At 40.4% G+C, this 13,597-nt stretch overlaps 1 long non-coding RNA gene across 1 annotated transcript in view; it reads right to left on the bottom strand.

Annotated features, from left to right (window-relative positions):
• LOC122452798 overlaps positions 1-3,233 on the bottom strand; it is a 44,746-nt gene extending 41,513 nt beyond the window's left edge. The window contains exon 1 of the long non-coding RNA XR_006272853.1: positions 3,145-3,233. This is a non-coding gene — a long non-coding RNA (uncharacterized LOC122452798). The remainder of the gene's footprint in view (positions 1-3,144) is intronic.
• Positions 3,234-13,597: the final 10,364 nt, after the last annotated feature.

Raw genomic sequence — 13,597 nt, 5'->3', positions numbered from 1 at the left:
AATCTAAACAAAAATTCACATAATGAGTGGTTTAAAATTCACTATGCAAATGAGGAGAAGGCAATGGCAACCCACTCCAGTACTCTTGCCTGGAAAATCCCATGGACAGAGGAGCCTGGTAGGCTGCAGTCCATGGGATCCTGAAGAGTCAGACACAACTGAGCGACTTCACTTTCACTTTTCACTTTCATGCATTGGAGAAGGAAATGGCAACCCACTCCAGTGTTCTTGCCTGGAGAATCCCAGGGACGGGGGAGCCTGGTGGGCTGCCGTCTATGGGGTCACACAGAGTCAGACATGACTGAAGTGACTTAGCAGCAGTATGCAAATGAACTGTAGAGCAGTTACTTGCCTCTAGCTTGGCAATTACTCAAGTGCACACTGCAGCCATGAAATTAAAAGACGCTGACTCCTTGGAAGGAAAGTTATGACCAACCTAGACAGCATATTGAAAAGCAGAGACATTGCTTTGCCAACAAAGATCCATCTAGTCACAGCTATGGTTTTTCCAGTAGTCATGTATGGATGTGAGAGTTGGATTATAAAGAAAGCTGAGTGCCAAAGAATTGATGCTTTTGAACTGTGGTGTTGGAGAAGACTCTTGAGAGTCCCTTGGACTGCAAGGAGATCCAACCAGTCCATCCTAAAGGAGATCAGTCCTTGGTGTTCATTGGAAGGATTGATGCTGCAGGTGAAACTCCAATACTTTGGCCACCTGATGTGAAGAGCTGACTCATCTGAAAAGACCCTGATGCTGGCAAGGATTGAAGGCAGGAGGAGAAGGGAATGACAGAGGATGAGATGGTTGGATGGCATCACCGACTCAATGGACATGAGTTTGAGTAAACTGCGGGAATTGGTGATGGACAGGGAGGCCTGATGTGCTGTGGTCCATGGGGTCACAGAGTCAGACATGACTGAGCCACTGAACTGAACTGAACTGAACATTAGTCACAAACAGACAGAAGCATTGGTGGTGGATTAAAGATTGCTATGAATTCTTTGACACTCTTCCCATTGAGAAGTGGGGTCTGTTTTTTCTTTCATTGAATATGGGCTGGCCAGTGACTTCTGTGACCAATTGAGCTGGAAAGAGTAATGCTATATCATTTCCAGGCCTATTCTCTAAAAGGATTTGGCAGCTTCTAACCATGTTACATCCCCTAACTATGTAAAGGTTAGGGGATGGAGGAAATAGGGAGATGCTGGTCAAAGTATACAAGTCTTCAATTATAAGATGAATAAGTTCCGAGGATCTCATGTACATCATGATAACTCTAGTTAATAATACTGTATTGTATACTCGAAATTTGCCAAGAGAGTAGATTTTAAGTATTCTGAGAGCAAAGGCAGCTGATTAGCACAATAATAATGACTAACTCAAAGTTTTGAAAGAATAGAATTAAATAAGTAATAAAAGACATAAGATGGGAAAGGGTGATCAAGCAGATAAAAAATTAGTAAGAATTTAGAAAATTTGAGCAACACAATTAAGAAGTTTGATTTAATTCAGAGCTAGTAACAGATGTGCTGGGTACCCTGGAATGCCAAGTATCAATTACAGATATTGATCCCCTTGGCCCTCAAGACAGACTGGCAAGGCCTGCCAGCAGCCCCAAGCTATGAGAAACCACAGCCAAAATTCCTTGGAGGAAGGCTGGAGCAGAATAAGGTTTGACAGGGAGCCCTATGATCCCTGGAGAAGCTGAGCACAATGAACAACTTGGAGCACTCACTGCTCTGCTATAGGCAGTTTGCACGACCAGCATGCTCTCCCAGCTAGAGGTGTACTTCAGCAGCCACAGCAGGGCAAGTCTGTCTCCTGGGAACAAAGGGCCAGTGGAGCTTCAGGAGAGTTGGTGTTCTAGGTGCCCAACAAAGAAGAGATTGCCGGATCATATGGTAAAAGTATTTTTAGTTTTTTTAAAGGACCTCCATCTTGCTTTCCATAGTAGCTGCACCAATTTATACTACCACCGACAGTGTAGGCTGGTTCCTTTTTCTCCATTATAATGGTTTATTTTATGTATCCAACTTGACTGGGCTGCAGAATGCCCAGATAGCTGGTAAAACCTTATTTCCAGGTGTGACTGTGGGGGTTGTCTTTGGTAGAGATTAGCATTTCAGATAGTTAGACTGAGTAAAAAAGATCATCTTCACAATGCGGGTGGGCATCATCCAATCATTGAGGGCCTGATTAAAATAAACAGGTGAAAGAAGAGTGAATGTTCTCTTTATGCTTGAGCTGAGACAGCCATTTTCTTTTGTGCTCAGACATCAGTGGTCCTGGTTTTGGAGCTTTTAAATTCTGACCATGACTTTATACATCAGTCCCCCACTCTCAGGCCTTTGAATTTGGGCTGAATTATGTATACCACTAGTTTTCCTGATTTTCCAGCTTGCAGATGGTGGATCTTGAGACTTCTGTAATAAATTTCTTCTTATTTTGCTCTCTCTCTCTGTATGTGTGTGTGTGTGTGGTTCTGTTTATTTGGAGAACTCTGACTAAAACATGCTTGGTTTTTTGTTTCTTTGGTGTGCCTCAGGATCTTAGTTCCCATCCAGGGATCAAGTCAGGCTGCAGCAGTGAAATTGCTGAGTCCTAACCTCTAGACCATCAGGAAATTCCCAATACATACTTGTTTAAATTTATCCACATTTTAAATTCCCACTATATGCTTATTTAATTTATCTGATTACCCTTGTTCTTTGCATTGCACTTCTTTACTTTTTGGCTAAAGTTTCTTCTTCGTGAGTATATACTTAGTATTTTTTTCAATAAAGGTCCACAGATTTAGACTTTTAAAATATGCCTTTTTGTCACTTATTTAAGATCTTTATGCAGAAAGAAATGAAAAGACTGGCAACCAGAGGCCAGAACTATGTATCACAACTCATTTCCTCATACATACATTTTATAAGTTCTTGTTTATATGTGAATACGGGTTTCCCTTCCACCCTTATGCAAACATTTACCCCTTCCAAGAATTACTTTAGGATCCACAAAGAAGGGAGGGCTAGTACTCACAAATAAATTTCAAAAGACAGTCAACTATACACTGTCAAAACAAGAGGGCTGAAAGAGTTCAAATATATATATATATATATATATATACATATGTACATAAAGAGATTCAAATATACCTTTTAAAAGAAGGAGGTTCAGAAACTGCTCTGGTGGTTCAGTGGTTAAGACTTTATGTTCCCACTGGAGGTGTGAGGGTTTGATCCCTGGTTGAGGACAGAAAAAAAAAAAGAGGGGGTTCTTTGTTATGAAGAAATAGAGGAATATGGTATTGAAGGTCTGTAAAGGGGTCATGATAGTGGTCCAAGTGAATAGAACATTAGAATATTTTTGACAGTTCAATTTTTAACTTTTAGGGATCATAGCATAAAGTTTGGTCAGTTATGAAGGTGCTAATTTCTTTTTTTTTCCCCAATTATTTTTATTAGTTGAAGGCTAATTACAATATTGTAATGGTTTTTGCCGTACATTGACATGAATCAGCCATGGATTTACATATGTTCCCCATCCTGAACCCCCCTCCCACCTCCCTCCCCATCCCATTCCTCTGGGTCATCCCAGTGTACCAGCCCCGAGCACTTGTCTCATGCATCCAACCTGGACTGGTGATCTGTTTCACACTTGATAATATACATGTTTTGATGCTGTTCTCTCAGATCATCCCACCCTCGCCTTCTCCCATAGAGTCCAAAAGTCTGTTCTATACATCTGTGTCTCTTTTTCTGTCTTGCATATAGGGTTATCGTTGCCATCTTTCTAAATTCCATATATATGCATTAGTATACTGTATAGGTCTTTATCTTTCTGGCTTACTTCACTCTGTATAATGGGCTCCAGTTTCATCCACCTCATTAGAGCTGATTCAAATGAATTCTTTTTAATGACTGAGTAACATTCCATTGTGTACCACAGCTTTCTTATCCAGTCGTCTGCTGACGGGCATCTAGGTTGCTTCCATGTCCTGGCTATTATAAATAGTGCTGCGATGAACATTGGGGTACATGTGTCTCTTTCAGATCTGGTTTCCTCGGTGTGTATGCCCAGGAGTGGGATTGCTAGGTCATATGGCAGTTCTATTTCCAGTTTTTTAAGAAATTGGAGGTGCTAATTTCATCATTATCTGTGAGCAGTAAACTTTCTTGGTCTTAAAAGATATATATTTATTTCACCTTCACTTTTTAATGAGAATTTAGCTTGGCATTGAATTCTGTGTTTATGATTATTTTTGCATAGCATTTTGAGGTCTCTTATTTGCCTTTGAATTGCTGAAGTTTTATTATGTTGTGGCTAACTTTGGAATTAGTTTAACTTATTCTTCTCAGAACTTATTATTATTGAACTTCAGGATTCAAGTTTTTTAGTCATGTATGTAAAAGTTCAGCCATTATCTTTAAAATTTTTTAAAAGTATCCTATTTTCCCTATTTTCTACTTTTTGAATTAAATATATATTAGACTTCCTCATTCCATCTTCCATGTCTCTTAATCTTTCATGTTTTCCAGATCTTTATGTCCTTGTGCCTTCTTGATAATTTCCTCAAATCTGTTTTCCAGTTTATGAACTTCCTTGCTGTTTCAAACTGCTCTTTAACCCTTCCATATACAGTTTTAATTTCCTTGACATCTCCCTGTACTGATGGATGGATTTTTGCTTAGACTGCCCTTTCACATAGGGTATAATCCTTTAAGTGTTGTAACATTTATGCAGTGTTCTCAGTTCCATCTTTGTCCATATGGTCTCGTGCCCACGCTATGTCCTCACACAAGCATGAAATTCCAAGCACTTAGGTGAATAGATCAATAATAAACTTTCCATCACTATAATACAGCTACATCATGAACAGACACTTTGAAACTTTGCTCTGTTTTCAATTACCTCTTTGTTTCTGGTGCCTGTAGATTTTTCTTTCTTTCTTGAGAGCTTAGCTATGAATTTAAAACATTTAAAAATTATGTTTTATACAGCATTTCTAGGTTTTTATAGTGAGGTTTATCTTAGTCTACATTTTGCTAGAACAGAAAGTCTTGAGTAATACTTTAATAATGAAGGGAAAAAATTCTCATTATTTGTTTTAAAAAGAAAATGACAATATGTGTTGTTGATCTGGCACCAGGACAAATTACTCACACAACACAAGCCAAAAAGGTTGGCTCTGTCTGTGTTTTAAAGCATGATGGTAGATCCCAAAGCTATCCTACATCTGCATCTTTGTGGCCACATAGTTTACCATCAGAGAGCATGAACAATTACATGATGGGTTTACTGTCAGTCCTTGTGAAGTAACTCGTCATAGTGAGTATCAGAATTTTGAGTTCTAGTCATTGGCTCTACCACTGACCCAAAAGGTCAGGTGGCCAGGACCTAACTATTTATTAAATGATTTATAATATTAATTAATTAGATGTCATTAATACCCCAAGAAAAGAATTGTGAATCACCTACTATGCCAAATCCTAAAGATACGGAAGAGAAGCTGATAAAAGTTGCTGCTCTCAAGGAATTTCCAGTTCAATAGTAGGAGACTGGCTCTTGGAATCAGTTATTATGTAAGTTCACATGGACTTTTGTCAAGGTGCAAAGGACTGGGTGGCCAGTTGAATCTTGACAGTAGAGGTGATAATCAGAAAAGTTCTGAGTGTAAGAGAGAAGAGAGTTGGAGGCTATTGCTCTTGCGATCAGAGATCTATAGAAGGATATTTGAGGATACTGGCTCCTCAGTGAGCATGCTCAATGCCTCTGGAGAATGGATACAAATGAACAGACTTCCGATATCCTTTCCTGGGTATCAGGAGACTTAGAGAGATATCTGCAAAATGTTCGAGACTGCTGAAGAGCTGCCCTACAGGACCCAGGGGGTCTTGCCCTTCTCCAACCATTCAATAAATAGCACTCAGCGGAGATTCTGGCTGAGGAGACTTGTTTTCAAAACAACAGCTCTGAGCCAGCCTACTTAAGTAGTTCCATATGTTTCTCCAGAGAGTTTATGGATTGTGGCCTTTGGAATTCTTTTGTTTATCACTGGGAATCCAAGCCCTGAAAGCTGCTAACCAGCCATGAGGTTTGCCGGTTATACAAGCTGTTGGACCTCTTAAGGACTTTGACATAAAGACCACTTTCCGTGGAATAAGAATTAGTGGTTTAAAAAGAGTGCACTTAACAGTATCATGTAAATATCAGTTTCTGTATGCCTTTACTGGCCAGACTTTTTTTTTTAAACTGGTCTGTGCTTGCTTGTGTGTGCCTTTAAGGCCCTTAAAGGGAAATCTGAGCAGAGCCTTCAGAGACTTATAATCAGAGAGGTCTTTTTTTAAAAAAAAAATGAATGACTATCTTCAGCAGATCTAAAACTGGGACAGAGCAATGGAACCTTCCCTAAGATGGGCCTCTTTCCCCCAAAAGATGGGGATCCAAGGCACAGTCCTTGAAGACACTGAGTACTCATCCTTCCTCTGGGCAACTTTCCCTTCTTTGCCTGCCCCACCCCCACCAATACCCAGCTTGTAGTGACATTCTTCTACCCTTTACCCATCTAATACCAAACACATGGGGGATCTATCCTGTTTCCAGGAAAGAGGTTTCCATGGATTTCCCCAGCAGCCTTAATAATAGCTGCTATTTATTGAGCACTTTGTGCAAAGCACTGTACTCTTTTTATACTTCATCCCCTTTAATCCTCACAATAGCCCAATGAGATGGGTGCTATAATTATTCCTCATTTTACAGATAAGGAAATCGAAGCTCAGGGAGTCTGAGCAGTTTGCTTAAAGTTACTTAATACCTACATTAGCCTCCTACTTATAATTCCACTATGAGTGGCAGAGATGGGACATGAATTCAGGATGCCTGACTCAAAGCTCTTATCCACTATGCTAGATACCTTCCCACTCTCTTAGGAAAGTTCTTTCAACTTGATCTCTAAGCCTCCATTCCAGCTTGGAAATGCTATGGCTCTTTTCAAATGTCAGTTGTGTTGTGATCCATGCTGTTTTTTTTTTTTTTCCCCTCCATATAAAACAGTGCAGAAAAAGAGGCTGGTCATCTCCCTTCACAAAACAGTCTTTCACACATTTGAAATTATCCATGGTTCAATATAGAAGCTTCTTCACAGAGTGAACTGGCGTGGCTGGTGCTGAAGGATAACATCTTAGCAAGGCAGGTCTGAGCCCTTGCAGCTCTGCCTGGTACATATTTCTTAGGGCTGACAGGTGAGTCAGCAGAAGTGAACAGACAATATACCATGTTTGGTTTTAACATGATGAGTCAGCCCCAGAATGTGGCCAGCTTCAGGGTAGCCCCCTGAAGTTTTAACAGAATATTAATTGCCCTGTCACTTCCCGTTCCACACAGCTGGGTGGGATTGCTACCAGCCTCACTGTTGAGAAGTTACACATTTCAACCCAGCCCAGAAAGATTTCCTGTGGTGGGTGAAATGACAACATGCACAAAGGTCAAACTCCAGATGTGGAAATCTGACTTTTTTTCCTCTTGGGGAAAACATTGCCTCCTTACAGTCTCAGATGATATTTAGTATGGGTTTAAGGCCAAAGTCTACCGAAAGATCCAAGTTCCTCTAACCTGGAGGATAGTTGTCTGTTTCATGTAAATTTGTCTAAGAGTCTGAGACCACCTATTAGATTCCTGAACTGAAGGATCAGAGGAAGAGAGAGGTGTTTAGGCATTTCTGAGTGAGGGGATCCAATGGAGAAGCTGCTGCTTGCTTCTGGAAGTTGGAATGTACTGTAAGAGGAAGAATGGGTTATTTCTGGACTGATACCTTGAGTGGATAGAAATGCCAGGAGGTGGTGGTAAGAATACACGGTAATATGGTAGGGAGTTTATCATTCATTTGGTCATTGATCTGTTTATTCCACAAAAATTCCTATCAGGTTTGCAAAGTTCATCCATATTATATTGAAAGAGGAAAAGAACATGTAGCTTCTTAATTTTTTGTGTATTAATTAAAATCATGTTCCTCCCAAGTTTCCACCACTGGATTCCAAGGTGGGAATGAAATTTTAGTTCAGTTTGGTAAACTTAGTCCAATATTACAATCAGGGTAAACACTCAGCTTCCTTTCATCTTCCGTATTTCTTCTCCTCACCTCTGCTCCTTGGCAAGTTGATCTCTGGGTATAGAGCTGGCAATGGATGGAATCTGTGGCTCATAGATGTTGTGACACTATCAAGCAGAATAAGGAGCCTTTCCAGTTGTCGCTGGTCACTGGCAGAAAAGTTGATGTGATCTGCTTCCTGGATGGGGAATCACTGAAGAATGTGGCATTCTTTGATGGACTGGCATTCATCCTTGGAGCCCTGGTCATGAAGTCCATTCCTGTGGTGGTAAGGAGGGGCTGCTTTTGTTCTGACCCTGAGCCCTTGCTGCTTCACTAGCACTCTCTGCTGGGGACGTAGGGAAGGGAATTAGCTTTCAGATGAGATTTGTCAGTGAACTTTTGTACCAGTGATGCATCGTAACAAAATACCATTGAGCCCCAGGGGCATACAGCAGTGAACATTCATTTAGTTCAGAAGTTAGCAGTCTTTTTCCTTAAGGGGCCAGACAGTAAATATTTTAGGCTTCATAGGCTGTGCAGTCTCTGTCACAGATACACAATTCTGCCCTTGTAGTGCAAAAGCAGCCATGAACAATATATAAACAAATGCATGTGTCTGTGTTCCAATAAAACTCTATTTATGGAACTGAAATTTGAACTTCATGTAATATTCAGACTATAAAATATTATTTAACATGTTATGAAATGTTATTTTATTTTTTTTAAACCATGAAATTGAATGGCCTGTGATTATTTTTTTTCCACGGGCCACACAAAAACAGGTGGTGGGTGATTTGGCCCATGGACCGTAATTGGCTGACACCTGATTTAGCTCATGACTCTTCTTTGCATTGGGCTTGATTTCTCTGGGCTGCACTTGTTCATGAATCTGTGGTCATTTGTGAGTTGGCTCAGCAACTCTGCTGATTTAGGTGGGGCTCATTTACTTGTCTAAGGATTGGTGGGCTACTCTAGGATAGCCTTGGCTGTGTGGCAACCATGACAACTTGGCTCTGCTACATGAATAGCCAGCAAGTTAGTCTGAACATGTTCTGACAGAAATGGCAGACACACACGAGTACAAGTGGAAATGTGCAAGCACATTTTTTAGAGCCTCTGCCTGAATTATGTTTGCTAACACCCCTTTGGCTAGAGCAAGTCCCCTGTCTGATCCCAGTGTCAGGGGTAAGGCAGAAAATTCAACTCAAAGCATGAGGGCACTGCCAAGGTACATGACAAAAATGAATACAATGAATACATGAATACAATCAATACCAAAAGACCTAAATTGGGAGGAATTTTTAAAATATTCTACTTGTGATCTCTTCCTTTAGGTGTCAAGATAGACCAGGGTATGAATGTAAGAGACATAAATGGGAGACATAGGCTTGTGAAACAAATAAGTGTGATAAGAGAGGATAGAATGTGTGCAAAAGTGTAGAAGCATGAAAGAGCTGTCTATCTATCTCTTGGACTCCAAGGAGATCAAACTAGTCAGTCCTAAAGAAAATCAATCCTGCATATTCATTGGAAGGACTATTGTTGGAGCTGAGACTCCAATACTTTGGCCACCTGATGCAAAGAGCCGGCTCACTGGAAAAGACCCTGCTGCTGGGAAAGACTGAAGGTCAAAGGACAAGGGGGTGACAGAGGGTGAGATGATTAGATAGTATCATTGACTCTATGGACATGAATTTGAGCAACTCCAGGAGATAATGGAAGACAGAGGAGCCTGGTGTGCTAGAGTCCATGGAGTTGCAGAGTCGGACACAACTTAGCTACTGAACAACAACATCTGTCTATCTTCTATCTAAGATGATATGGGTCTTCTTTCCTTCCTTCTCTCTGATTTTTCCCTCCTTTCTTTTTTAAAAATATATTTGAATTGGGTGAAAGGGGAAAGTGGTGCTTCAAACTTTCCCCTTACAAACTCTGACTAAAGTCCTTGGTATCATGGAAAATTCCTTGATTTGTTTTGTGAAGGTTGGCTGTACCCCCAGATTCCACTATTTCAAAATAGAGATGTGTGTATATGGCTTAGGTTTTGTGTAAGGACTATGGAAGTTTCAGGTATAAAACATAATGTGCAGTCTTCCTAGGTTCCCAGTAGCAAAATAGAAAACTAGGTCTATTTGTTATAGAACTTTAAGCTGTAGTGTTCTTGTAATTACAGATGTGCCTTTGAAGCTTATTGCAGTAAATTTGAGACCTTACAATTTAAAGTGAAAATCAAATATATTTGGAATTAAATATCATAGCTTTCAGAGTGGAATATTTTTAAAAGCATAAAAACCAAAAAGGTTCTGTATTTATATTAGCTAAATGTTAATGGTTTGCCCTTTTCCTTATCTCCTAAGTCCTGCTGTCCAAGTGCCCTTGATTCTTTGGTTAGAATCAATGATGTCATCTAAAAGGAATGTTTGGAGGCTCTTTCCTACCTCCACCCAAGTATTTCACATGGCATTAGCTTAACTAGGAAAACAGGCTTTGAAACCAAGTTAGAAAAGAATGATTATTTGTGTTTTGATTTTATATTTTGCTTCTTTCCCCTCTAGATTGTCTAGTTTAAAAAGGAACTTTCATCATCCTTGAAGTTTCATGTTGGTCAGATATTTTGTCCTGGTAATTTCCCCTCATTTTTTTCACATTACATTAACAAAGGAAACACAAAAGGGTCTGAAATAAATCTTGCATCACTTTGCCGACAAAGGTTCATGTAGTCAAAGCTATGGTTTTTCCAGTAGTCATGTATGATAGTGAGAGTTGGACCGAAAAGAAGGCTGAGCACTGAAGAATTGATGCTTTCGAACTGTGATGCTGGAGAAGACTCTTGAGAGTCCCTTAGACTGCAAGGAGACCAAACTGGTCAATCCTAAAGGAAATCAACCCTGAATACTCATTGGAAGGACTGATGCTGAAGCTGAAGCTCTAGTCCTTTGGCCATCTGATGGGAAGAGTGACTCATTGGAAAAGACCCTGATGCTGGGAAAGATTGAAGGCAAAAGAAGAAGAGGGCAGCAGATGATGAGATGGTTAGATAGCATTACTGACTCTATCTTTACCTGCACATTCTGTCCCTCGATCTGCCCAAGGCACTTATGTCTCTGGGCCTTTGCTCTTCCCAGCTGAAATGTTCTTTTCCCAGAAGTTTCCCTCGCTGCTTTCTTTTCAACATGCAGGTCTAATATGTAGTCTTTAGAGAGTCCTTTTTGGACTATCCTAACAGAAGCAATAGTACTTTTCTTCCCCCATCACTCTGTCCTGTTTTAATAATTATTTTATTTTCTTCTTAGCACTTAAAACTCTTCAAAATACTTTTGTGTTTATTGTCTGGCTGTTACTAGCATATAAACTTCAAGCTAGTGGAGGTGATGGAATTCCAGCTGAGCTATTTCAAGTCCTAAAAGATGATGCTATTAAAATGCTGCACTCAATATGCCAGCAAATTTGGAAAACTTAGCAGTGGCCACACAACTGGAAAAGGTCAGTTTTCATTCCAATCCCAAAGAAGGACAATGCCAAAGAATGTTCAAACTACCACACAATTGCACTCATTTCAATGCTAGCAAGGTCATGCTCAAAATTCTCCAAGCCAGGCTTCAACAGTATGTGAACTGAGAACTTCCAGATGTACAAGCTGGATTTAGAAAAGGCAGAGGAACCACAGATCAAATTGCCAACACTTGTTGGATCATAGAAAAAGCAAGAGAGTTCCAGAGAAACATCTACTTCCGCTTCATTGACTGCTAAAACTTTTGACTATGTGGATCACAACAAACTGTGAAAAATTCTTAAAGAGGTGGGAGTACCAGACCACCTTACCTGCCTCCTGAGAAACCTGTATGCAGGTCAAGAAGCAACAGTTAGAGCTGGACAAGGAACAATGGACTGGTTGCAAATTGGGAAAGGAGTCTGTCAAGGCTGTATATTGTCACCCTGTTTATTTAACTTATGTGCAGAGTAGATCATGTGAAATGCCAGTCTGGATGAAGTTCAAGCTGGAATCAAGATTGCCAGGAGAAATATCAGTAACCTCAGATATGCAGGTGACACCACCCGTATGGCAGAAAGTGAAGAGGAACTAAAGAGCCTCTCAATGAAGATAAAAGAGGAGAGTGAAAAAGTTGGCTTACAACTCAACATTAAAAAAATGACGATTATGGCATCTGGTTCTGTCATTTCCTTGCAAATAGATGGAGAAACAGTGGAAACAGTGACAGACTATTTTCTTGGGCTCCAAAATCACTGTAGATGGTGACTGCAGCCATGAAATTAAAAGACACCTGCTCTTTAGAATAAAAGCTATGACAAACATAGATAGCATGTTAAAACCAGAGACGTCCCTTGGCCAACAAAGGTCCATATAGCCAAAGCTACAGTTTTTCCAGTAGTCATGTGTGGGTGTGAGAGTTGGGCCATATAGAAGATTGAGTGCCCAAAAATTGATGTTGTTAAACTGTGTTGTTGGAGAAGACTCTTGAGAGTCCCTTGCACAGCAAGAAGATCAAACTAGTCAATCCTAAAGGAAATCAACCTTGAATATTCATTGGAAGGACTGATGCTGAAGCTGAAACGCCAATCCTTTGGTCACCTGGTGCCAAGAGTTGACCCTTTGGAAAAGACCCTTTTGCTGGGAAAGATAGAAGGCAGGAGGAGAAGGGGACAGTAGAAGATGAGGTGGTTGGATGGCATCACCAACTCAATGGACATGAGTTTGAGAGCAAGTTCCAGGAGTTGGTAAAGGACAGGGAAACCTGGCGTGCTGCAGTCCATGGAGTCAAAAAGAGTCAGATATGACTGAACGGCTGAACAACAATAACAGCAAAACTTCATGAGAACTTGATTTTGTCTGTTCATTTTGGTATGCCTGGCACATAGAAGGTGCTTAGTACAATGTGAGTAAGCAATAAATATTTGCCAAATTAATGAAAAAACACTAATGGGGACTTCTCTGTTGGTTCAGTGGCTAAGACTCCCAGATCCAATGCAGGAGGGCTGGGTTTGATCCCTGGTCAGGGAACTAGATCCCAAAGTCTGCAATTAAATGATCCCACATGCTGCAACAAAGACTTGGCACAGCCACAGAAATATACACATGAAAAAAAAACTAACAAAAAAACACTAATGACAGAGGATTTATCTTGATGATCTTAGTTTTCTTTTTAAAGCCTGCAGTGGGTGTTGAATTCTCCCAGGTACAGATGCCTTTCTCTTACTTGTAGCTCTTAAGAAGCAGGTCCATATTACTAAGCCCCGGTTCCTTCTAACTCATGCTCTTATCTTCTCTTCACCAGCATTACATCCATCAAACATCCATCTCACTTCCATTATAAGCCAGGCACTCTTCTAGGCCCTGGGGATATAGGCATAAATAAAGCACACCTAAACACCTGCTTTCATGCAGCTTAAGTCCTATGTATTTGGCCTATGTTTACCTTTGTCCCTACACCACACAAATGTGAGGGAATCAGCTCTATACCGCAGTCGTGTCAATGGGAATTAGTCTCAATAGTGCACTT

The sequence above is a fragment of the Cervus canadensis genome, chromosome 1 (assembly GCF_019320065.1).
Source record: "Cervus canadensis isolate Bull #8, Minnesota chromosome 1, ASM1932006v1, whole genome shotgun sequence".
Taxonomy (NCBI): Eukaryota; Metazoa; Chordata; class Mammalia; order Artiodactyla; family Cervidae; genus Cervus; species Cervus canadensis.
This window is presented reverse-complemented; position numbering and strand designations above follow the sequence as displayed.